We start from the raw sequence: 26,480 nt of genomic DNA, 5'->3' as shown, positions 1-26,480 counted from the left end.
ATGCTATCTAGCCACTCCCTTGTGTTCCCCTTAAACACACACGATATCATGTCCTGATGAGTTTAAAAGGGGTTATCAGGAGAATTTCAAGACATGTGTCAGTTTTGTAGCAACATGAATGCTGTGCAAACATCTTCTGTGTTTAATTGGTGATTTGTATTTTAGGAGGTTTACCCATTCCCAATTTTATTTGTTTAAAGGTGCCTTAACCTTGACATAAATCAGTGCTAAGCATCAGCATAGAGTACTTCTGAAGAGTTTAAAAATTAAACACTTTGGAGAGCTATATTTGCAGGAACAGTTCTTGAAAAACAAATCTACTCGTCAATGTCCTTGCTCACTTTCTTCCCCTTGAAAAATGATGCCATTTATTCTTTTTCACCCGTCTTATGGGTGTTCTTGTAAAGATCATGATAAAACACCCAGTTAGCCACTGTAAAAACACCACCACTGGCACAAATGCTGGCTCCTGGCTATCTTTTTTCTTCCTAACTCGACAATGAGTGTTTGTGTAAGACAGTAGGGCCAAAGAGTCGGAGGCCCCGGGTTGTGTCTTGCAGTCACCCCCCACCCGTTCCAAAGGAAAACAAAAAGCACTGAACCTTTTCTGCCACATGCCCCGTCCTTCCCCCACCACCTCTCTGGTGAAGACAGCCATTATTACATTTCCTTTCGGGTTATTTACAAGGTCTTGGCTCTGACATTGATTTCTTATCTGTTTCTATGGCAAATGTTAAGTGTTAATAAGCTGTCGCTTTCAAGAAAGATCGTGCTAAACAAATTGTAGGAATTAATTGCTCAAAACCTATCCTTTGATTTTTTGTGGGTTTTTTTTTTTTGTTTGTTTGGTGGTGGGTTTGTTTTTTTTTTTTGTGAGCTTTGTAACAAGAACAGCTAGAATTGCTCCAGAGCAGAAAAAAAGCACATTTTTTTCCCAACCAATTAACAAATTTTAGCAGATTTTTAAAAGTTACACTTTAAACTAGGCAGTGCCCTGGTAATCTGAAGCAAATTCATCAGGGGATACAGAGTAACCAGGCAGGCACAGCTCCCCAAACCAAGTCTTTGAATTTGTTAAGTGGAGGTTTTTACTTTTTCAAGTATTTCACTCATGGTATATACATTTTAGGATCAAAGGTGAAAGTTCAGAAATCTTTTCAGTTACAGCACCATTAAAATGATGAACATTTGGGATCCCAAAATACACTTCTACTCTAACTGTCCTTTCAGACCTGCATTGACTGCACTATAATAGCTGCCAACATTTGGTAAGGATTAGCCTTTCATTTAGACAAAAGCAAGCATTCCTTAGCTAAATCAGCACTTTTTGCCATCAGACTCATAAAACCTTTTCACAACACAGATTTTCAAGAGAATCCTTTAGGGTTTTAGGATGCTGCTCCTTTTACTAAGTAACAAAATACACCCCAGGGTGTCTCATTGACCGCACTCAGCTGTCCTTTGACCTCCCCAATTGTTTAGCCTAACTTCAGGGCCACAGATTCTGCCTCCCCCCCATCAAAAAGGCTAATGTTGCTTCCTCCTAGCACCTGGTGAAGCAAAAATCCCAGAGGTTCCCCCTCCCTATTCCCCTCCTCGACCATGCCCCAAATACTGCTGAGCAAAATGTTACTTTGGGAAGGTTTTGGGAACCCACCAGCACTGCTTGGAAAGGGGAATGTGGCCATGACCCCCTTGCTCTGCTCAGGGCTGCCCTTGCCCCAGGGATACAACAGGTCATAAAGCAGGAATAGATCTTCAGCCTTCTGGGTAGGATGGCTTTTTAAATGCAACAAGAAACTATGCGAGCCCAATATTGTATCTCCAGACCAACCTCCCCCCTTTTAGAAGTCAGAAGAAAGAAAGAAAAAAAGACCTGTGAGAATCTCAGTTGGAAGCACAAATCTATCCCAATCATTACAAAGATCTGCATTCTTCTTCCCATTTGTTTTAAACCCCTTTGAGAGGACAAACAAATAAACAAACATCCACCCTCCAAGTGCATATATTTAGATAGTTGCTTAGGTATTTGCAGTGGTTCTAAGTGAAACAGCAGAAGAAAATTGTTACAGCTTCAAAAGAAGTGTCATTAAATAATGAAGTTGACCTCACTGTGGATATCTAAGGAAAAAATTAGGAGCACAGATCAGCCCTCTTGGGTGGAGGCTGTTTAATTAAATGTACTGGCTTTTAAGATTTTTGAAGAACGTAGATGTTGTACATGCCCAAAGCAAAAATAAAATTGTTATTTACAGTCCACACTGTTCCTAAAATACAGCTGATGGAAGTGAAAACACAGACGCTGAGCACAAAAATACAATGCATTGTCTGTTAGGAAAGGCAAGTACAGTACCTTCTCAGATTCCTTTTAACCTATTTGAAATGCAGTCATGATTAAAGGATGCGGCTAGGAGTGTGTGAAGCCTTGTTGCAAAATTGCTTACAACTCCTGAACACCTGAAAAACAAGAAGGGAGAAAAAAATTAGAATGACTAATGCCAGCATATAGATTATAAAAGAACAACAAAACCTGCCCATCATAACTTGGTCTAGGGTGAAAACTGAAGTGGGAGTGAAGGGGGGGAAGAGGGCTGACCACTTAAAAAAGCAACGTTTTGTTTATAGGAATAATGGGTTGAAGCTGCATGGGTGCTTCTCTACATTCAATCAGAAGCAAAGCTCAAGTTTGTCACAGAATCTGCACATTTCTGGCACTGAAGTTGCTATATGAAATATTAGAGGCTTAGCACATCAATATGAGAAAACTAACTGTAACAGAAACCTGAAAATAGATAATAATGTAGAAGTAATTATTTTACTATTCGTTTAAAAAGGAAACAACCTAAATGGGGGGAAAGATTAACTCCTAAAATACCTAGGGCCATACAGAACAGTAATTAACATCAGAAAAAGCTTTAAATTATCAATGACTTGACTTTGAGAAGACTTTTTTAGGCACAAAACCTGTTTTGTTTTGGTTTTTTTCAATAGAAATGGACAATATTTTGCCAAAAGATTTAGAGAATTTTTTTGCTCACAAATGGGATTTTAGGCTTGAAGCTGGGACCACAGCCTTGGGCTTGCTTGTCAAAACCAGAAGGAACACATCTTTTTCAGCTGAACACCAAGAATTCAAAACTCAGGTTTCAAAATTAAAAGCAATATAACTTTAAGCTTCCTCTCCCTCATTCCATTTTTAAAAAATCAGCCTGATTAGGAGAGAGCAGCTATAACCCTGACTTCTCTCTCACTCAGGAAAGGTTTTGGGTAGGGTTGCTGTGTTCTGAGGAAAGGCCTGGGCCCACCAGTGCTACCCTGCTCTGAGCATCCCCACCATGCTAACAGTGAGCCCATCTCAGGTGAACAACAAGGATAACACACTTGGTTTCCAACCAAACTGTAGGGGACTGTAGGAGATTTCCATGATTGCAGAATGCCAGTAATCCAATTCCAACAGCTCCTGGCTCTGAAATTGCTATTTTTCAGACACGTGCTGAACATTTCACCTGCTAGTAATGACATTTTTGTATTTTCTTCTAATTACACTCAAAGCTAAGACCTTTGGCCCTAGGCCAAAGACCTCTATTCAGGCTGCACACATTCTCTTAAACGCCCTGATCCTTTGTTGTCACTCTGTCTTTCATCTATTATTTACATCCATTGAGAAGAGAGATACTCCACCATTTGTGAAGCTTTAAAGCTTGTAATCATCTTAATTTCTTCTCCTTTTAACCAGTGCTTTGCCTTATGGACCAATGCCAACAGAGTGACAAAATAATTTTTCAAGCCAAGATCCTCCTGGACTCTTCCCAAACCTTGACACACAGTGGGCTGTAAGTGCCTTTTGTCCTTAGCCAGCTGCTTCTGCAAACACAGACCTTTGCTCAGCGTGGCTGGGAGGGGGAGGGATGGATTTGCTTATCAGTGGCTTGGGGGCAGTTTCCTTGGAGTTTGGGTTGTTTTGTTTTTTTTTTTTTTCAACATCATTTTCTATTAAAATGTGTAACTTAATTACTCTGGCTAGTTCAGAAATACTGCAGAGAATCTTCCCTCTTTTAAAAACATTAAGTACCACCTGACATACAAATGGCTATGAATTTTAAGTTCACTGTTTTTTCCAAAAGCTAAACTGCCACCAAGATATTTTGGTTTTATACTGTTACGTGCCCACCCAGTACTGACAGATTCTCACACCATATTTAAGACACACACAATATCACTAACCCTTTTTCTGATTATTGGCAGCATGAATTTGTCCTAACCTTACAACACAAAGGAAAAAAACCCACAATTTGTTCATCTGAGCTTCAGATCATCTGCTTCTGATCTTCCCTTTGCAAATGAAGTAGGAAACACATCAGTGGCATTTTTAGCCAAGACACAGGAGATCTCTTCAGAATTCAGCAACCACCAATCTTAGTTTCCAAGATCTGTGGGATCTGCAAATACGTGATCTATCTTGGCTCTTTCTTCCACTACCGCCTGACTTACTTTTGATTTCTAACAGTGCTTCCTTGTTGTCTGCCCCCTCTGAAAACCCCCAGTCCCCTTGTCTTTTCTTATTTTCACCATTTGCTTCAAACAGCAGTTCACTTGAGACTCATCCATCTTACAATGCCTGGAGTGACAGATGCTCTTAGGAAAGACCATACTGCTGAGTGAACAAAAGATAACATCACCTCTAGGAACTCAGGGAGAAATACAACTTCAACTCTAAGACAGGGTTATCCTGATGGACATAGCACCATAAACCTCTCTCAAGTGAAAAAAAAAAAGAAAAAGAAGAAAAAGAAAATAAAAAGAAAAAAATAAAAACAACTGCAGGGAAAAGGAATCCTACACAATCAAAGACCAAAAAGAATATTCTTTCTCTTGTAGCTGTTAGTGATGCTGATGTCCTTTTTTTTCCTATTACCCCAGAAGAATTTTGTAGAATTGCCCTGTGATAAAATCAAAAGGTGCAGAGAGAGTGGAGAAATTTCACACAAACACTGTCTCAGGGTCCCTACAGACTTGAATCGAGGAAGAAGGCACTTTGGGACAGTCTCAGCAGCATGTCACACAAGTCCTTCACCAAAACACAAACATTACCTTGTTAAAATCTTCACGTCCTACAGACCAGCTGTTGCTCAGTTAAATTCTACAGGAATTCAGAATCACCATGCAAGCCAATGCCCTTGACTAATACGTACTGTAACCTGAATAAGATTACTTTAATGTCATGGCTGCTTGATAAAGCTGTAATTTGCAAGTAGCAGCCACTCAGTATTTTGACATCTGAGCACAAACCATTTAGGAAAAAAAATAAAATTAGAAAGACAGATTTTCCAAGCTAACAGTCAATGCAGAACAACTTTGTTACCAAATGAAGATCCACACTCTATGCCTAATAAGACTAAAGCAAAAAATGCTGACTTGCAATCTGCTCGAAATTCTCTACCCAGCCAGTGAGACAAGATTTGCTGAAGAGAGAAAAATTCTGGGTGGTGCTAGAAATCTCTTAGTTAACAAAGGAAAGGTCATATTAGCATCTCCCAGTGAGATACTGGCAAAAGTGATGCCACAAATGCTGGGAATCCCTTCTCCACAGCAAGATGCAAAGAATCCCCTTCTCTCTCAGCAGAGCTCTACACAGCATCTCATGTTCTGTTTTCAAACACTACAGGAAATAACCATCATTACAGTACATGAGATTGACAGCACATGAGTTTCATGGACATAAAAGCTAGAGCTGTAAAAGACAAGATAGGGGGCCTATTAACCAAATGTCTTCTCTTCGGTGTGAAGTCAGGGAACAATCACAATATGCCCTTCTTAAGCCTTATTTATTATCAAGATATAACACACTTATTGATTTGTGTTGTTATGATTTTAGGTCCCTGTCTTGATCCGGAATATTTCCATTGTGCTTTCATAGCATGGACAACATCAAACCACCAGACTGTAGGCACAGAAGTAAGGCATAAATACAACACTTAGGATTTAGGTGATTTTCCCATGGTATGCCATGCAGTACCATTTTGGACATCCAATATATAGAAATTAAACTACCAGTCAAGTTTGGTCCTCCCTAAAAATGATCCCAACTCTGGACCTTTGGAAACAGTGAGGGAAACACTTGCACATATGAAACTCTGCAGAGCATATGATCGACAGAGTTGTATGAAAGACTGCTCACATCTCAGCCTGCTCAGTCCACATGGCTCTGGAACCTTGGTCTTTGGCATGTGGCAGGGCTTAAGGCACATCACAACTACCAGGAAGAAAAGCAATCAGAGAACTGAGTTTGGGAGATTTACAGGCACGTTCTGCAAAGGGATCTGAGTGAAATTTTCAATACCAGCACTATTGTAACTTGAGTGTTTCTATATCCAGGATAACTTTCTGAAACTCCTTCCAGCCCAATCAAATCAAAAAAGCAAATAACAATGTCTGCATTGAACGTCTTCAGAGGAAAAATCTTGAAAAGATATGTTTTCATATTAAAAAAATAATCATCTAAGATCTTGGAACCAGATATAGACCAAAAAGTAGTAAACCATATCCTGCCTTGTAAAATCTGTACTCTGCACTCAAATGGGAATCTTATCATAGAGACAGCCCTTACGTGTTGTATCTCCAAATATTTATCACAGTAGAAAGAAGTGTTTATAATTACTATGCAATCCATCTTCTGCGCACTGCTGCTTTTAAACAAGACAAAGAGTGAGGTAAAAGGTCAAAACTACTAGGAAGAGCCCTTAATAAAACCACTGACATTACAGCCATTTTGCTAGAAGAGACAAGGTGTAAAATAAGTTCTTGGACTCAAACTCCCTATGCAAAGGGGCAGGTCAAGGGTACTAATACAAACAGTGGTGAACAGTGACACAACTATAGGTGTTGATGTCTGGTAACACCAGACTGCTCTGAAAATCATTTAATGACAGCAACATTTTTCAACTGAAACTGAATATTTTTACTTGCACCTATGTACAATTAGTTCCTATTTGATGTGATTTTTACATGGAATAACTGAAATGTTGTCATTACACTTGTAGGTAACTTCTGTCATTGCCATTAAGGTTTTGACACTGATACATGACCTTGAAATGACAGCTCCATTAATACAAGTCTTTCTGGGGAAGGTTTCAAAAAGTCCCGATTAAATTAACTACTTTTAAACACAATAGGATCAATATGTATGCAGAGAATGTACACCCCCATGGCAAGTTCTGCTTGCTTGATTGATCAAAAACAAAAAAATCCTTTGGCCTTCCAGATCTCAGCTGGTGCCAGAAATCCACATAGAAAAAAAAATCCATCTAAATGAAACTCTGAAAAGGTTTACCCTTCACCAGTCTATTTGCACTTCAAAAACTCCTTAAGTCCTTCAGCTAAACCCCAGGGTTGAACCATTTCAAAAATGAGAGGGGGATGGCCATGATTTATCTTCCTTCTGTGCTCTGGACAGAGCTGTAAAATCTGCCTGCTGGTGTGTGTGTGTGTTACAGACTCATTTTCAGGAACCTTGGATATTTACCATTTTTAGAAATAAACGTGCCAATTCCTCACTGTTGTTTATCTCCTCCTATCACATGCAAGTACGTTTTATAAAGCAAAATTTCTTCTCCTTGGCATTCAAGCTGATGAAGCTGAGTCAGCAAAATGGCCAAGCATCTGAAATCCTCATTTCAAACAAAAATCTAGCAGATTTTATTTATACTTGTAAGTATCAGCTGTTTCCTTAATGAATTTGTGCTGAGGGAATATTTGTTTTAAGAATGTAATTTAAGCCTAACCCTTATATGTACTAATATAAAATACATTTTAGCAATAAACCAAACATAATTTTCCATTTGTAGATAATTGATGTATTAGGTCATGCAGGATCCATTTTTCAGTCCTCTGTACTTCAAAATACATTACCAATAGAAGGAAAATGGATATTTCATGGGTCACAAACTCCTGGGTCATAAGGACCTTCCATGCTGCTGTCAGCCTAGTAAAACTCAATCAATATACTCTTCGTTTCTGTGTCCACTATTAAAAACTCCGTACCTGAATTTCTACATTATTTTTCTGAAGCAGAATCACCAGCTCAACAACAATACAACAGTACTGGCAATCTTTGAAGAGAAATTAGTACCTCAATATTTACTTAATGTGTTAAAATATAAACAGGTTCATATGTAAGTGAAATATAGACCCCTTCCAGACATCACAGATGAATGCTACACTATGAAACAGCAGTGTGGCACAAAGCCAGGACACTGAAACATTCCTCTGCATTTCTAAAGCTTTCTTCTACACGTAAGACCCATCCCTGTACAGCACATGTCAGTGACACAACTCCAATCAGTGTAAATTCTGCAGACTGTCATAAATACACAGACTGGCAGGTAAGTAAGGAGAATAGATTCAATATTAGCTATTTTTTGCATGGAAAGGGCCCGTTTATTTCCAAAGTCCTTCTCAGATTTTGGTTTTATGACAGTCTCAGTATCTTCCATTCTAAAATAACACAGACGAAGAACACTTCATGAAGAGATAAAAACAATCAGATCCTGTTGCTATAGGTCAAGTCTTAGACCAGTGGGAAGCTTAAAAAACACTGACATTGTGCATGGTTTTATGCAAGCCAAATACTGGGCCTAACAAAACTGCAGGGATAATCTGAAAAAAAAAAATAAAATAAAAATCAACCTATCACTCTATTAGTCCCCACTCAAAACCACAAAGATACTGAAGTAAGAGGTTCTGGACATAAGAAGAAGTAGCATCTTACTCAGCATCTGACATTCTCCTCAGAGTATGAAACTCTCCCCTACTTTGAAAAGAGTACAACAAGATGTTTGACATATTTTGAGAATATAAACTCCTTGTGTGCTAAAAAATCTCGTGTAGGTATAGATCTGTGTGGTTTTTCAAGATCTTTAATGAATTATTTACTTGACTATGTCCTTGCAAAATTTTATGATTCCAGCTGCAGGTTCTTTAGCAAAACACTTCAACTTCCCTACATTTGCCAACATTTGAGGTTTTAATAGAATTTTTCCAAAGGAAAGTGGAGGTTTGCCTCTCCTTAGTACACCCAGTAGTACACAAACAATTTTTTGTGTATTACAATTGTAATAAATAAATGTGAAGTATTTGCCTAGCCATCTCTTTTTCTGTATTTAATTTCAAGTCCTGAGAAAACATGAATACACATTCTGATCAATAGGACTAGGTACTTTTGTTTTAAAAAAAAAAAATTAACATCACCACAACCAGGTAAAGTGACTTTAGGAACTGAAGTCTGAGCAGAGCAGAGTGAAATTCCAAAAAACCTCAAACAGATCAAAAACTGCAAACAGATTTAAAAAAACAACAACAACAAAAAAACAACAACAAAAAAAACACACTGGAAAGCCAAAACACAAACAAGAAATACCCTCTGGATGCATTAGCAACCAGGGTGGCAGGCCTGCCTCTAATTCCCTTATAAAAGCCCACGACTACCTGCAGAGCCTGGGAGTGCAAATCACATTAGTGGAGCCACCAGATGACCAAAGAAAGCACTGGAGGCCTGGTGAAACCAGTAAACAAAAGGCAGCATTCCAGCTGAATGCCGCTGCTAGAGTCAGCATTGTAAGATGCTAGGATCTGATAACCCAAAAGCAGATTAGCTGCAGGCAACAAAAGAGTAAAATGAGAAACAAAGGGGTCATTTTGACACATGAAGAAATCATTTCCATTGGGCCGTCTTGAGTTTACTGTGTGGTTATAAAAACTGTTCATACTTGAAGTGACATTTGAAGCAACGAAGCTGGGACGTCTTGGACGAGCTCCTGAAACAACGCACCCCTGAAAGCAGCATAATTAAAAGAGGCAAACTGGCCTCTTTCCTTTTGAAGCTGACATTTTAAAGGCCTAATAACGATTTTTAAATCTGTTGATTTTTAAATCAGTTAGAAGACTGAACAAGTATCACTGGGCTTGACAAACAGAAGATGCATTTGCTCTAATTGCATTTAAAAGTCTCCAGCAGAGAACACGCACACTACAAATACTCTCAGGTTATTATTATAAAAGAACATTGACTTCTCTACCCTGTCCCCGCCTTCTCCCATGCTACACACAAAGGTGTCTCACCCCCTCTCAAGACACTCGAGTCATACCATATTCCTTATCAGAACAGAGGATTTTTATCCTGAAATGGGTCTGGAAGTACTTTAATCACAAGGACAAAACGGCAAAATTGAGACACAGAAGTCTGTAAGAATACACAGACTGAAGTCAAAAAACTACCAAGGCTAAAATTGGAAAATTAGCCACAATTTTGTCTTAATAAAGAACTGTACCTACTCAAAGCTCAAACTGTTGGTTTTCTTTTGTCACAGGACAGAAACCTGCCCGCTCTGAGATACCTGTGAGCTCAAAGAAATTTCTGTGGCACGCAGAGAACATTTCAACTTGCTGGCTGTGCTCAGTGCAAGTCCCACTGCTAGTTTGAAGTACAGAAACCTAATGCAGGATAAGGAAACAGGCCTGCCTGTAATGCAGGTATTTCTTACCCAGTTTTTCCACACATATAGAAAGTAAATCTGTTGGCTTCAGTAGGAATGGGATTTCACAGGCATATACCTCCACAGACAAAATATGCCCAGAAAAACAGCTCAGCAGAGTCTCAGAGCATAAAAGCACAACCTACAGCTGCATCCAGATACAAATATATGGTATGCACTGAAATGGAGATCCAGCTATCAAGGCTTAGTGAAAGGCTTGCTATAAAAAGTTTGGAAAACACCTTCAGCTACCTGGTGACCTTGAAATAATACAAAGCCATTAAACATATCTGAAAGGGAAAAAACATTGCAGACATCTAGTTATACAACATGGACAACCTCCAGGGACATTTGTAGCAACATACTGACACCAGTACAAACCCAACTGTACAGAGTAGCTATTGTGGTTTTCCCCTGGTTCCAAACTGTTCTGGATGATCACCATGGTATCCACAATTCCCCTACTATTTTTGCAGCATACATGACCTGTGAGACAAAGATGGATGGACAGAAAACTTAGAGAGCAGAAGTACCTATTTTATTATTGTGCTTTTAAAAGATATTAACCATGAGCCAGCAACGTGCCTTTGTGGCCAAGAAGGCCAAAGGCATCTTGAGTGCATTAAGAGCATGGCCAGCAGGCCAAGGGAGGTTATCCTCCCCTATATCCCTGGTGAGGCTGCATCTGGAGAGCTGTGTCCAGTTCTGTGCTCTCCAGCTCAAGAAAGACAAGAGCCAAGTGGAGGGATACAAGGATGACCAGGGGACTAGAGCACCTCCCTCATGACAAAAGGCAGAGGAACTGGGCTCTGTTTAGCCTGGAGAATAGAGAGGGTATCTTGTCAATGCTGATAAATAGCTAAAAGGTGGGTGTCAAGAGGATGGGGCCAGACTCTTCTCTGTGGTGCTCAGTGACAGGACAAGAGGTAAGAGGCATAAACTGGAACATAGCCATTCAATCTAAGCACAAGGAAAAACCTTTTTTATTTTGAGGGTGACAAAGCCGAACAGGCTGTCCAGAGAACTTTTTCTTCTCTCTGGAGACATTGAAAACCTGCCATCCTATGCAACCTGCTCTAGGTGAGCCTGCCCTGGCTGGGGAGTTGGCTTAGATGATCTCCAGAGGCCCCTTCCAATCCCTACCACTCTGTGATTCTACAATATCTTCTTATGCAAAACACGACTGAGGCATGAACATGCCTTCATTAATTCACAGAAGGAAAAAAGCAGTGGTCATACTGTGCCATGTAAACCTACATGGAAGAGAAGTACAAGATGCTGTCATACATCAGGCATCTCTTGAGCCCTTATGCTGAAGAGGTGAAAAAATAAATTGGATTTCAGAGATTCAGCCTATCACCATTCAGAGAAACACTTCAGTGTTTGTATTTATATCCACCAGCCTCTCTGAATACAGAGGGATGCAGCTACTAATCACAGAAAATTACCTACTTTAATGCAGTTAGACTGTATATGGCAGAGAGAAAACAACATGAACCTTGGCTGGTAGTCAGGGACAGAATATTACTACTAGTGACTTTGTGCAGCATCTTTGTAGCAAAAATGTCAGAACAGTCTAAACAAAAGGGCAAGCTGATCAGTTCAGAATATTAGAAAATCTTCAAATACTTCATCCATGCAGACCCCATATTTCAGTTCCAAAAGGCTTTTCCAAGCAAGGCTATTTAAAGCTGTGCTGCCCTAGGTCTCCTCATGACTAAAGTATTTCAGCAAAACAGAAACTGTCAGGACTTGCTGCCTAACTGCTGTTGTTTGCACAGAAAGACACAGTGTGGCCAGACCTTCCTAAAAATGCCAATGTTAAAAGCCTTTACCTCTTTGAGGAATTCTAGTTATTTTTACATAGGGGCAAGCACCTGATTCACAAGTCTTCCCTCAGCTGGGATTGCCATGGACCCAGCTCTGGGCATTTGACTGAAAGCCTGGGAGATGGAAGAAATTGGTTTCTTGTTCCTCAGGTCTCTCACAGCAGAGCTGGCAGAAGGTCCATGGAATGAAGACCTTCACATACACTGGAAAATCAATGGGCTCCTTATAGACCTCATATGAAAACCTAAACCAGATTAGGGATCTTCCTTCAGTACTCATGCCAATGTACATCCTCTCTAACTGCACTTTGGGTCTACATCCTCTCTCACATCAAAACTGCTTTTGTTGAAGAGCCATTCAAATAAAGACTTCCACAACACCCCCAGAGCTCCCTAAAGTGATATATTTGAGCAAAATTTTGGACCACAAATAAAGGTCATTAGCATAGTTATCCCAGGGGAGCAGAAACAATTAATACGCAAAATATGCCTAATCCAGACACGGCTTGGCATGCTAAAAGTCCAGAAGCATTTGTGAAAGTGGGTATTGAAGCATTTTACCTTAAGGTTTGTGTAGAAACCAAGCTGCTTTTCAAACAGCTTGAAAAAGAGATACAGCATCAACAAAGTACCAGGTGAAAGACACACAACTGGGAAAGAATACTACTCCATTTTCACAAGGACAAGACAGTTCTTAGTGCTTTTATTCAGTTCTTCCACAGCTCCAGTGCTCTGGCATAGAGAGAAAGAAATTTAAAAAAAATGGTCAAGAAAAGAAAAGGCCTTTCAAAAATAAGAATTTCGTAAGAAAAGTAAACAGGAAGACAATGCCTTGTTCTCTCACATTCACTGAAATATGGAGGAGATCTCAAAGACATAGAAATAACAAAACAATCCTTTAATCTTGAATAAGGGGAAGGGGACAACAGATGGAAATACTGATAAGGAGCTCTCCCTCCTTGTGATTACATTCCTGATTACATTCGGGTAAAGGTGGGATAAGGAGGATAATGGTGTTTGCTTCTCCAAACATCATAACCAACTAAAATTGAGCTCCTCGAGACAGAGCTCACCTTCTTATAAACTGACACAGATCTGTTATTGTCAGGGCTTCTTTAGAAGCTCCTGCAAAATGCATAAAGTGAAAACCCCACGCAGACAGATCCTAGAAAAGAACTGGCATTTGTATTCCCAGCTATCAATTATAACCTAACAATCAGGAGTGTATACAAAGACATATATAAAAATAATCTACAGGTCTATTAAATCCAACTTGCTCTGAAATGGAAATCCCTCACCTATCCTCTTCTACTTTCCAGGAAAGACTCCATTGCTGCTAAATGCACTGCTTTTCAAGGCCATACTCATGCACTGATCTATACAGACAACCATATACTTTGCTAGAGTAGGAACCTTTCCACAGAATTCAAAAGGAAGACAGTTTTTTTCTTATCCACTTAATTCTATTGTTATTGTACATGCAGAGTCAGAGGACAGGTTGTGTAAAAGCTAAGTAGGGAGAAAAAATACTTGCTTCACCGGCTGTCACCCTCAAAATCCCTAATGTGACAATAAGCAGCATTTCCTGACCATATGCTACATGCTCCGGGTGCCTTCCAGAAAGCCATTTTATCTGATGATGGGAACAGGCTCCTGCTTCAGATCTGAATGTAGAGGACTGAAAGTACTGCACAAATGAGAAATCAAGTTGGGGAAAAGGAGTGTCTGGGTATAGAAAGAAACAGGAAATCAGTTCTCAGAGATGCCATCTTCGGTTCAGTGCTTCTGTTCCACCTACTCCTCCCACATTTGCTCTCTGTTCCTCACCAGCTTCCTACTGTATCAGCTCTTTCCAAGCTACCTTTTAGAGAAGGAGGGAAGTTTTACTCTGCTGGTGCAGTATATCTTTGCCTTAGGAGCAAAGCCTGTCTGGCTTACATTGGCCTTTTTTTGGCTATCACCTAAAACCACAGCAAATCTTTTATCCAGCCTTCTCTGCTTCCCCAGGTATCGGTCCAGATTCCCAGCTAAAGATAGGGTCTGCAATCTCAAGGAAATGGTGAGAAATCAACAGAAAGATGAAAATGACAGTGTAAGAAGAAACAGCCTTTATTTTGTTTGTTTGTTTTTGTTTTGTTTTAAAAGCAGGGGCTGGAAGGATAATTCCAGATGAGTTTTAAATAAACACATGTGGGAGGTAACAGGAAAGGCAGTGGGTTCCTTATGCTCAGACGCACACAGGTAATGACCTCTGTCTCTTGCTCTCCCAAAGCTAACAATGCTGGTTATTGCACTCCTCCAGTGTGATCTGGAAAGGATCCAGTGCACTACTGATTACATTTCATCCACAGTTAGTTTAACCTTTGAAACATGACAGTCAGTGGCAGGGAACAGCCTGGCTTGTAAGGTCAGATCAACCTTGTTGGTCCCAGCATTCTCCCAGTGTTTGCACAGAAAACAACTCAGTGATCAGGGATTCCTCCCCCATAAATACAAAAGACCCAGAGATGGGGCCAAAATGCTGATTTTATTGCAAGGTGCCATTCACAGACATTAATTAGCCAAATGAGAAAAGTACTGATTTTTCTTTTTCAAAACCCCTAAGAAATAATATTACAATGAAATGGTCCTATTTAAGAATGCAGAGATGTGACTCTCTGATCTAATGTCAGGTACCAGGCAAATGTTGCACATTACTCCTTCTCCAAGGATTCAGAAAGAAAAAATAATCAAAATAATGATGCTTTGAAGTAACACTGAAACAACCGGGTCAGCAAGTATAACAAGAACACTTTGTGTTAAAAGGAAGGCTAAAAAAAAATTCCTGTTAAGTTGCCCACTTCTCTCAGGTTCACCTCCTTTCCAGAACAGCCTCTTTTGAAGCTACATTTTATCTGTTGTACAGCCAATTTTAAAATGAAAAAACCAGCATGTTCAATTCCCTTATATTTCTACAGAAAAGTACAGGACTTTTTGCAAGATCAGATACTTTATATCTCTCTAGGTATTTTTTCAGTTTCAAAATCCTTAGTAACAGGAAAACATGCAAAAGGGGAGCAACAAAGATGTTCCTGGCTTCAAAAAGCTTCTAGTTAGTTATTTACGAGTTATCACATTTTCCTTCTGGACAGATTGAGAGTACTTTTAAGTTATTAAGATGGAAAAAAAAATCAATTTTCCTTAGGAACTACTGCCATCTAATATAATAGCAGCAATAAGAGGTTTTTTTAGTGATGCTTAACTGTCCCTTGGAGCATGTGCACTTGGATTTTTCATTATTTGGGTTTGTGTGGATGGCTCAGAGAGCACAGGCTTTTCAGAAGCCAGTAAGAGGTGAAAAAAAGGTCACTTCAGCAGAATTCATTTTCTCTTAAATTCTCAGAGAAATGCTACTAAAAAGTGGAAACAACAAACCTTTCATATTTCCCTCTCACTATTAGCATTTCTTAAGGTTCCTTAAGTTATAATACAATATCATCTTTGATTATACACTACCACCTTCTTCTCCCTCCTCTGACATGAATTTTAACACCATCACTGGCAACATCCCTGTTAAGTGCAGGAGCTGGACTAGACTCAAGAGCCCCCTTTCAACCAGCACTTCAGCTGCTGTGAGCAATCCCCTCGCCACCCAGCCAGATCTGCTGCCCCTCCGATGGAGAGAAGGCCTCCTCTCACTTCCCTTCATGCCACTGCCAATCCCTTGCCATTAGGCACAAGCTGGAAACCTTGCCTCTGGATTTTCCTGGAAAGAAACCCAGGATCCTACAAAGCAGGCCGAAAGTGATGAGGGGTTGCATAAAGAAAGAACTGTGCATCAAGGTTTACTGTGATAAAGGAGCATCATTCAGAGAGAGAAAAGAAGGATGTTGCTTACAAAACTCACAAGCACACAGCCACACAAAATGAAGCCTTTGGAAAATCCAGAGACTCCTCATTCTGAACTTGCTCACTCCCAGCTCTTCACATCTCCCCACTCACCTAAAGCTCTAAAGTGGTCAAAACACCTGTACCAAAGCACCATATGGAAAGCACCTTATACTTTTTTAGTGCTTTGTATTACCTTGAAGCAGCTAGTGTATATAGCTAGGAAAGATGCTACTCTCATTTAGATCAGCTGCGTTCCAAAGCATCCACATGAGGAAACATGGTGCGCAAAGGGAATACAGTCACCCCCTGGTACCCAGAGGAGAGGCTGCTGGGATACACCAGATAACAGAAAAATTCAATTCCAGAGAGTGAGACCTACAGAGCAGAAGACATTTAAGCTGCTCTGCCTGAAAGCAGCAAGGCCAGGCCTGAGCCAGGGGAAAAAAAAAAAAAAAAAAGACCACCCAGAGCAGAACTGGTGCCTGCAGGGCCACCAGCCACATCTCTCTGAGGGAAGGCTCATCTTCCAGCCAGCCGGGCAGGCTCCTTGCAATTATGTTCCTATCCCTGGAGACAGAATGGCTCTGCCAGATGCAAAAGAACCACAGGAGTGAGACCTTGTGAGCTGGGACCCTGCAGGGCTCACCCTGGCCAGGAGCTGGCCTGGCCTGGCCCTGGATCAAGGTCAGCTGCCTCTGCCCCATTAGGCACCCGGGGGCTGAATGGGTCCTGGGGCTGACATCTCAATAACAAGGGGAGACAAGGGGCAGATAATGCAAAGAAAAAAAAAAACCCTCAGGGATTTCAGGGCCTTGAAAGAGAAGATAAAGAGCTTAGGTTGGATGCTATAAAGACAAGAAAACACTGGCAGAGGAATGCAGAAAGAAAGGTAACACAATCAAGGTGACAGATCCAGAAAACAATTACAGAAACAAAAACACAGACCAGGCACAAGGCTGTGTTTGCCCAGGCCAGCAAAAAAGGTCTTGACATAGCAAAGATGGGAGGTGAAAGCCTAGATGGTGATTTTTCTATCTAAATGAAAGAGCAAAAGTGCCAGTTCAGAGATGTTACACAGACATGGCCCAGGCAGGGGCAGGACAGGCTGGGGGGACAGAGGCATCTCAGGCATGGCAGCTGAGAAGGGATGTGGGAGGGAGGACTGGGAGCTAAACATCCCAAAAGAGATGTCAGGGAGACAGGCTGAGATTCCAGCTCCAGCCCAGGGAGATGGATGATTCACTTTATGGCCTGCAAAAGCACTTCCCACTGAAGTTCACACAGGAAGATAACGTCCCCTTCAAATGAATTTATGCAGAGGGTGGTTTGTCAGGGGATAAAAAGATGCACTTTCATTTTAAAATGAGAACACTCGAGGTCCTCAGAAGACAAGAGCAAGCAAAATCTGCATTTGAGTGGTTTCTGCTTATGCCTGGCACCAGATTTTAGTGGGAGCTTATGCCAACAGAGCTACATAGCCCCCCATGGTATGGAAAGGCACATGGTTACACACCATTAAATCCCATACAAAGTCCATGGTCCTCAAAAGATGCAAATGAAAAACCCATTAATTGAGCAGGCAGATGCTCCTGCAAAGTAACTTCCAAATTGAAAACAAACACAGAACAGTACCCAGTATGTTCCAAAATAGACAACTGCTAAAGTAATATGAAACTGGATGCTTCAAGAGAAAAGTATGGTAGTCAAGCAACAACTTTTTCTCTTGATTTAGACTGAAAAACATCTTTACTGATGCTAAGCTTCAATAAGACAAAAAAACCCAATTGCTTCAGAAAGTTATTCCTTGTCTAGTCCATTGTGTGTCTGTGCCTTTCTCACATGAACTTGTAGTTCTTGATAAGGTTTACACATGTGAAAATAACAGTTTTAAACCAAAAATCAGTATTAGCTCTATGCCAGAACACTATCGTATCAAGCATTCAATACAATGGACAACAAAGCACAGTGGTAGGAAGATGCAAAAATCAAACATTTCATTTCACTACCATTGATATCAAGCACTGAAACTTCTTCATTGACTTTCCTTCATTAAAAAAATAAGTGATTGTAAAAGAAGTGTTGCTTGGTAGGATCAAAGCCTATCCTACAGGAAACTCACACACAAAGCATTTGGAAATGAGGGTTAATTTGGCATGCAGTTTAACAGCATTAGCTTTTATCAGCAGCATTTCAAGGTCAGGCACATCCATGTTTAAAATGTTTGGTTTTGTTACAATTTCAACTATAGCATATTAGAGTTCAGCACATCTTAAAGAGGTATTAATCTGAAGGAAAGCTGCACGTAAGTACCAAAAAAATTAAATACACCGCTGTTCATAGTATAGCACTGCCCACATTAAAATCAGAAAAACTACTGCAAATAAACCAAACTAAAAAAGGGACATAGCTCTTCAACTCTCCTGTTCCCTTTTATTAATTCAAGACTTCATCCTATCAGGAAAAAAAAAAAAATCAGTAAACTACAAAAAATGTTGTCCTTCATTTGAACACAGGACTAAGCTACAGATCAGGCCAAATGAAAGGAAACCTACTGACACAGTTTGTGCAGAGTTAAACTGCTTTTGAAGAGATTCACTGAATATACGAAGTGACATAGTCAAAATGCCCTCACATTTTAAGTATTGTCTTTCATATTCTTTTCCAAATGAAAGAAACATTTTTTTTACCTAGTTCTGTTCAGAATTCAAGTCAGCATATTTTATTTATTCCCCAAAAGAGTAACTTAAAATGTAAGCGCATTCATTTTTAACTGTATTTCACACTTACTTTATCAAAAAACATACAAATGGGCAACATATAAAACAAAATATTAATCAGAGTTGCTCAGCTCCCATGAAAAATACTCCACAAATACTTACTGTTGATTTTCCCTTTTACTGATTTCTAAATGTTGAAAACTAATGAATAGTTACATGTTTTCATATCCATGATTATGCTATGGGAAGGCTTTCTGCATCTCCTTTCACTAAAAGGTTGATCTTCATATACCCTAAAAAACCCACAGTGCTGACAGACTTTAAGAGAGGCTGGCACCAAGTGTTCAATGAGATCAAGTCTACGCTGCACTTGAAACAAATACTTTGATCAATCAATTACTGGCAGAACTTCACAGTATCATGGATGTATGCCTAAAAGCTTTACAAACGCTTAGGGGATAGTGATGTTAGGGGACCAAAATCCCTTAAGCCTCTTTCTTTGCAATTCTCTGCCACAGCTCAGAAGAATGCCACCCCATTACATCAAAACCAGGAGGGGAAACAGTTGCTCTCGCCTCTCGCATGAGCATAATTAATCTTCTGACACCTTGACAAAGCAGCTTGTTGATAGTCAAAGAAAGGATTTTTCTGATTTCCTCTCAAGACAGGAGATGGTCTTTATCCATCATCCCTTCTTCCTGATCTCTTCTTCCAGAGTCCCCACATCAGCAGAAGTGTCTATCAGAGCAGACAGCAGGAGGGAAAGGTCTGACTGATTGATAGGGCACCAGTGCTCAACAGTGCTATTTAAGTGTAGGAACCTATTGTTAAAAACTTACTTTACAGCAGTTAAACAAATATAATGGCAGCCAATTCAACCATTGTACCGCCAGAGTCAGCTCAGGCTAATAAGTAAAGTTAGCTAATTTTGCTGATCTGATTTAAAATCCAGACAAATTGTAGAGACAGACAAGCATTACTGCCCACTGAAAGAGTGTATATTTTAAAAGAAAAAGCTTTGCACATACTATGTTTACATTTTCACACTCCTTTGTGAGCAGAATCAGACAACCCAGATCTTCTTTCCACTTCTCCCAATCATGGGACTCCTAGGTACTCCTAATTAATTGCAATAAAATGGGTTTTTATATAATGCAGGTGCAATTTCCTCCTCTTACCCTACCTCTCCCAAGTGCTAACATATTTACTTGTGAAGATTGCAAGGAATTTCAGTTTTTAAGGAGAAAAAAAAACTACAAAATGCCTTCTAAAAGGATATCTAGTACAAAGCAAACTCCACACTAGGAACATATCTTTGACAATACTGCATTAGTGTAACCCAGCATAATGTCCTAATGTAAAGAAGATTCTGTACACTTCTCAAAAAACAGCATTTAATATGCAAAATGCTATCTTCTTATCTATTGATACATACTTCTATTATACACTAATTATATATGCTTATAACTATCTTGTAATTACTCTCTACTCACACCCCTCACCTTCTCAAAAAAAGAAAAAAAAAGATAAGAGATTTGGGCATAATTATATGCCCATTTAATTCTTTTCTGCCCTCACACAGAGAGGGGAAATTGTGTTAATCACTCCTTTTAAAGCTCTAATTCTTTGATAGCTGCTGGTCACGGAGGAAGCCAGTCTGGGCCACCAAGGACCAGAGCATGTCACTCTCGGAACTGCCCGTACCCAGGGTAACCTTGACTTAGTTCTTGGTGACCTATTTCAAATATAAATCAGGCCACAATCTGTACAGAGCTCTCTCACCAACCCAACAACCTAAGCAAAATCATACAAGAGTCTGTGTGTTCTCGTGCTGAGGTTGCCAAGAAAGGCAGCTTCATTCAAGTTGCTCAATAACCCTTGGGTTTAGCTACACTACTCTGACCTTGACTGTTTTGTTCAGGATTCAACCCATCATAAAAATGGGTCCATGCTCTCAGGCCCAGACCAGTTCCCAAGCAATCTTATTTCATTCCCTTACACCAGAAAACTTAGCAGTATTTGCAGTATTTATCTCTTTGATGTACAAAATCAATTCAGAAAAATCATCTGTTCAAAAAGTGAACGGACTGTTCTTTCTACAAATTGCATGGCATCTCAAGGGATACCAACCAGTTTGGAGCAGTCTCCAAGTTAAATATGGCTTAAGTCAGAGCAAGTATAAAAAAGCACATGTTCTTTCTGCAAAGAATACTGTGGGCCACAACCTGGAGAGGGACCTTCCTGTTTCTTTACTGGCCCTTTATGCTTGCAGATGTTAAGGCAGCAATAGGAACATCCACATGTAGTTTCCTACCTTTCCTCATGCAGTTTCCCAAGCCAGCCAAGGGGAGAGGATGAAGGAACCAACAGGGGTACACACGGACAGGAAGGAGGGGGCAGAGATGAGCAGCACTGACACAGGTGAATGGACCATCCAAATGCAAAGAACTACTGCTGAAAGCAGAGAGGCTGCTGGTTGGGAGGCAAAAGGGGCATAGGTGGGATAAGTGAGGGGTGGTCTTTGCTGCATGTTGCTGAAGAGGAAAGGGAGCTTCCTAAGTTGGGAAGCAACTAGATTAGATAGTTGATGTGATACAGGCCAGCAAGCCTGAACAATCTGAGTCTGGAGGAAAGGTGAGAATGAACAAACGGCTGTGGAACACAAAGACAAGGGAAACAGAAGGAATATGGGGACCTCAGGATGCAAAATTTGAGGTTATTCTCTAAATACAGTATCAAGCACCTCTAATGGAGATACTGGTTTAAAGGATGTAAAAATAAATACAAAACCGTTTTCTTCTTTCCTCCGCTCTCTTTCAGTCAGGGCTATCCAAAAAAACTGCCTTCCTCCTACTCAAGCTACCTTGTTTGGTGTCAGAAATAATGACACTTTGCTTCTGGACTGATGTCCCACACTATTGGCATGGTATTATTTCTAATAGTGGGAATGCTGAGTCAAAAGCAGGGGGAGGGGATGGGAAGCAGATCAATAAATGATAAGCTGTAACCTTGCAAATGTCCAGGCCATCCAAAGGTGAGCTCCCCCGAGTAGAGAAGATCATAGAGCTTTCTGTCCATAAAAGCTCTCTACTCCTCAGCAGAATGCTTCCTCTCTCTCTTGTCAAGTCAGTGGTAAGAATTTATCAAGTGTTTACTGCCACAATATTGAATGTTACTGGACCAGAAGAACTGGACAAGCGCATAAAAAAAAAAAAAATAAAAATCACTGGGGGACTGCAAAGAGTTATTTTCATTTAGCCTTCAGCTATGCAAGAATCATTATCGATGTTCATGTGACAGCTCTGTATTCCCCTTCCTACTTGGGAAGCTTAGCAGTCTTCCAGTCAGAGATGAAGTTTAACACAACAATTTCCATGTCAGGCTGCCGAAGTCTGCATTACATGCCTGAAAATAAAGCAGCAGTTTCCTGGCAGAGTGAGGATGGGAGAGCACTGGGACCTGCAGCAGCTCATACAATGGTCAAGATGTGCCTTTGAAACTCTCTCTGTTGTTAACTTAGCACACAGCTGACCTACAGCCTGAACTAGGCTGTATCTTCCCAGCACACTCAGAGCAAAGATACCCGAGATAGGAGGCAGCCTGAAAACCAAGAAGAGCCCACGGGCTGCTGCAGGCAGCTCTGCAGGCAGCATATTCTGAGCAGTGGACTGGACACTTCACATGGAATTTTGTGCTGCTTTGGGTCAAGGTCTTTTGATGTCCATCCTTCCCCAAAATAGTCAAACTTGGGGATCTCTGCACTGCACACATTCATGCTTTTTCTGTTTGATGGTAGGACGTATGAGTACACTAAATTCCTTACAGTAAAATGCTACTTTAAAAGAAGGCACTACATTTGTTACTGATGGTTTCTCCTTCTATGTATTAAATATAGTCCATATATGAACATGCATTAAGAGCTAATTCCTAGAGCATAAAACTGTGGGTGGTTTTTTTCCTAGCAAAAAACCATCACAACAGCAAGTATAAAACATTTTCCCCTCTACGTTAAGTACCTCTTGGGCACTCAGTCATCAGCTACAAGTTTGGGTGCAAGTTGTTCTTCACTAGAAATGAAGAATCTCTTTGGAAAGAGGAGGCCCATTCAGCTTGTAAACAACTGCTGTGATATTTGACATGAATTTCAGTGCCACGCTGGGGGTATATGTGGAATAGTTCATCCCTGGGACTGAGTAGGGTATTACTTGTTACTCTGAACCTTCTGCTAGAAAATATGTAAGATGGTTAATGCCAAGGATCCCAGTCAACACTGACTCGCTCCATAGCAGTCAGCCTTCCTCAGTACAAGCTCATCCAAGCCATGGCACAACCATTCTTAATTACCAGGAGCATTTAGATATGGCATGAGGTGTGCCTATAGCCCATGAAAAAGGGATGAATGAATGATAGCATTCCAGCTACCAGCTGGAAATATCTACAAGGCACAGTACAGCAAAAGAGCAGCAATGTACTGCAGCAGTGCCCTGCTACTGCTTACACCAGCCAAAGCAACAAGGTCCAGCAGAACACCATCACAGCAGCTGTCTGCAGGGCCAGCCTGGTCACATCCAGCTGAAATATCTCCATAACACAATAATTTATATTCTTCATATATTAAAGCACGCAAGAAGAGTCCAAGGGCAGATGGGCGATGGACCAATTCCACTGAAGAAAAAAATACCTACAGACAGAAAATTTGCTTCCCTATTTACTAACACTCTCCCCCTGTACTTTCTGGCTCACTTAAGCTTCTGAGTAAGTCATCATTTACAGCACCATGACAAGTTTTAACCAGATCAAGTATTCTTCCCCTCCTGATATCTGAGCAGCAGACAGAAGAAGGTGTGGCTGTATTTACATCAGGTGGCCCTCAACGTAGTGGTACATCAGTCTCTGGAATAGCATTAAAAAGAAAGTTGACTCCAGCAGAGAAACTCCAGCCCAAAGTTGTGTGACTTTTTAAAGCACTCAAGAAAGACTAATTTGACTGACATCTTCTCTACACAAACACTATTGAATGGGTTTTCACCAGTCAGTGGTTTGCAGGACACTATAAATTCTTTTCCTTAGAGCAAAGGAAGAAACCTTCTATCACTGCACACTGATAAACAAGGAGCTGTCATGAACACTATCCAAGCAGAGAATTCTATATGGTGTATGATTATAATTTCAATGCACAGAAATAAAGTTCATGTCTCTCAGTGCTAAACATTCAAATACTTGTTAGTTTGCATTTCTGGAAACAGCACACATTTCTGTCCTGAAAGTGAGCCACAGTGATGAAGAATTTTTACAACACATTGTGCAACTTTTTTTTTCTTTGCCAACTCATTTACATACCTGAAGTTCCGACTTTCCACAAAAAAACATCAGGAAACTAGTAGCTACTTAACAACAAAAAGCTAATATTTGCTTCAGGTACAGAATAAAATTATAAAGAAAGAAAACACAAGGCATAGAATAAACAGGTAAAAACCCTGTAGCAAGACAAACCTCTTTTAGGGAACGGCACTTCCAGGTCCAACCAGGTGTTCCAGCAGAGACTCACGAGTAGAGCTCTAAGCCTATAGCCCTCAGGGTTGACTAGCCTGGATCAGTGCTATTGCTCTGAGAGCGACTGATCTCTCTCCTGGCTAGCTGAGGACTGAGCTGAGGCTGTGCTTCAGGACCCACCTTTTATTGGCCCCCTAATCCTGCTCATGCACAGTGGGGGCCCACCCTAATCAGGCACAGGTGGGCTTAACACAAGCTCATGCCACTCGCTGGGAATTAGTGGCACCTGGTTGCCTCATTTCACTACAAAACCCAGTATGTCTAATAGCTTTATTCAATATTTATTTAACAACACTAGGTAGTGAGGAACAAACTGGAGGGAAACATTATGCAGTGCAGTTCTGCTGACTTTTTGCTTACAGATACAGCTGCATCTTTGGCACTGCAGAACCTGGGATCTATAAAAGGAAGCCCAGTGGAGTGCTCTTCTCTGTGGTACACAGCTAGCATGGATTAAATTAAATCTGCCTTTTTGGAACTCAAAGCAAGAGGCAGTTCTCATTTACAACAGAAACCTCTGTTCAAACATCCAGCTTCAATGAAAAAACCAACATTTTTTAGACTACAGTAAGACTTTCAACCATGACCACTTGTTAAGTATGATGATATTTACAGATAACAGCCTTGTTAAATCATCCATTTAATTTCTCTCACCACTAAAATCAAAACAAACAAAAAACCCCACACCAACAAAAAAAACCTCTCCTAGCTAATACACTGATGTTGAAAAAAATTTTCCTCAATTAGCATTCACTCTTATCTATCCCTCTAAAAGTCAAATAGCAAAACAATACAAATGTTTCTTAAAGTTATCTACATACTACTGTTTTATAATTTAAGATTACTAGTATAAATTATTTTAATAAAGAAAAGGGTCCATCATATCCAAAGTTCCCATAAGAATTTTCCCATTACTCCTGGTCATGTGTAATTTTAATAATTCAGGTAAATATTTTTCAATGAGGTCTACAGTTCCATTAAGCTCTGTCAAATGTTACTGCAAAGGTAATGAAAGAATTGGATAGCATTGCTTCATGAACCTACATCAGACCTTTGGTAATCAGTTTTTACATTCACCTATTAACAGTGTGAGGCAGATAAAGAGGTAAAGATAGAAGTGAAATAGCTTTAAACACTCATGGAGCTATTTTACCTTTACAAAAATTCTGCCAGTTTTATTGCAGTTGCAGTTGTTTTGAAATCTCCTGAGTGAGAGGTCTTCCAGCAACATGCACTATTCAAAAAAATGTTGTTCTGACCTTACAACTGTGCTCATGGCAGCTCTGTGATTACCAGGATTCAAATGCTCTTCTCAAGCTGCATCAAAATCCCAGGATCTCTAGATCTGAGATTTTCCATGCAAGCTATGCAACCAGCCAAAACAAAAGCCAAGCCAAAATACAGACATTTCTACCACTGTCAGAGATGAGGTTGATTTAGAAGACTGGGAACAGTTCATGCCAAGCCAAATTACTATTAAGGTCAGCTTTAGGCCAGTCACTTAGAGACTTGACATCAATAGCTGCTTGATCTGCTGTAAGAACATACATTCTAAAAACTGGATTTAAGGAAAAAAAAAGTTGTACATATTTTTATGCAGCCTCATTTTAAGTCACAAAAATTCAACGTCTGAAGTTTAAAGAGGTGTCTGAATGATTTGTGCTTGTTCAGTGCATGTTGTTCTCATCATGAACATTTAAAACATTTCTTATCTTCAAAAAAGTACATTTTGTTCTCTGCCACTCAAGCATTTACACCAAACACTAAGCTACAAAAAGAAAAGCAGGTATGTTGAAATGAATTATGGTTGTTTTTCATGGAAAAGAAGCACAGCAGAGAAAACCAACTATATTTTTGCCTTCCCTTTCTCCACTGGTATCCTCACAGGTATCCAAGGTAACAATATATAGAATCATAGAATCATAGAATTGGCTGGGTTGGAAGGGACCTCAGAGATCATCAAGCCCAACCCTTTTACCACC

The 26,480-nt window shown here is 40.1% G+C and overlaps 1 protein-coding gene across 2 annotated transcripts in view; it reads right to left on the bottom strand.

Annotated features, from left to right (window-relative positions):
* GREB1L (GREB1 like retinoic acid receptor coactivator) overlaps positions 1-26,480 on the bottom strand; it is a 140,888-nt gene that overhangs the window by 75,547 nt on the left and 38,861 nt on the right. For both annotated transcript variants that reach the window (XM_030444072.1, XM_030444073.1), the window contains exon 2: positions 2,354-2,457. The gene's annotated coding sequence lies outside the window, so the exon portion shown is untranslated. The remainder of the gene's footprint in view (positions 1-2,353; positions 2,458-26,480) is intronic.

Source organism: Calypte anna, chromosome 2 (genome assembly GCF_003957555.1).
Source record: "Calypte anna isolate BGI_N300 chromosome 2, bCalAnn1_v1.p, whole genome shotgun sequence".
Taxonomy (NCBI): domain Eukaryota; kingdom Metazoa; phylum Chordata; class Aves; order Apodiformes; family Trochilidae; genus Calypte; species Calypte anna.
The sequence above is the reverse complement of the archived record's forward strand: the minus strand, read 5'-3'. Positions and strand labels throughout refer to the sequence as shown.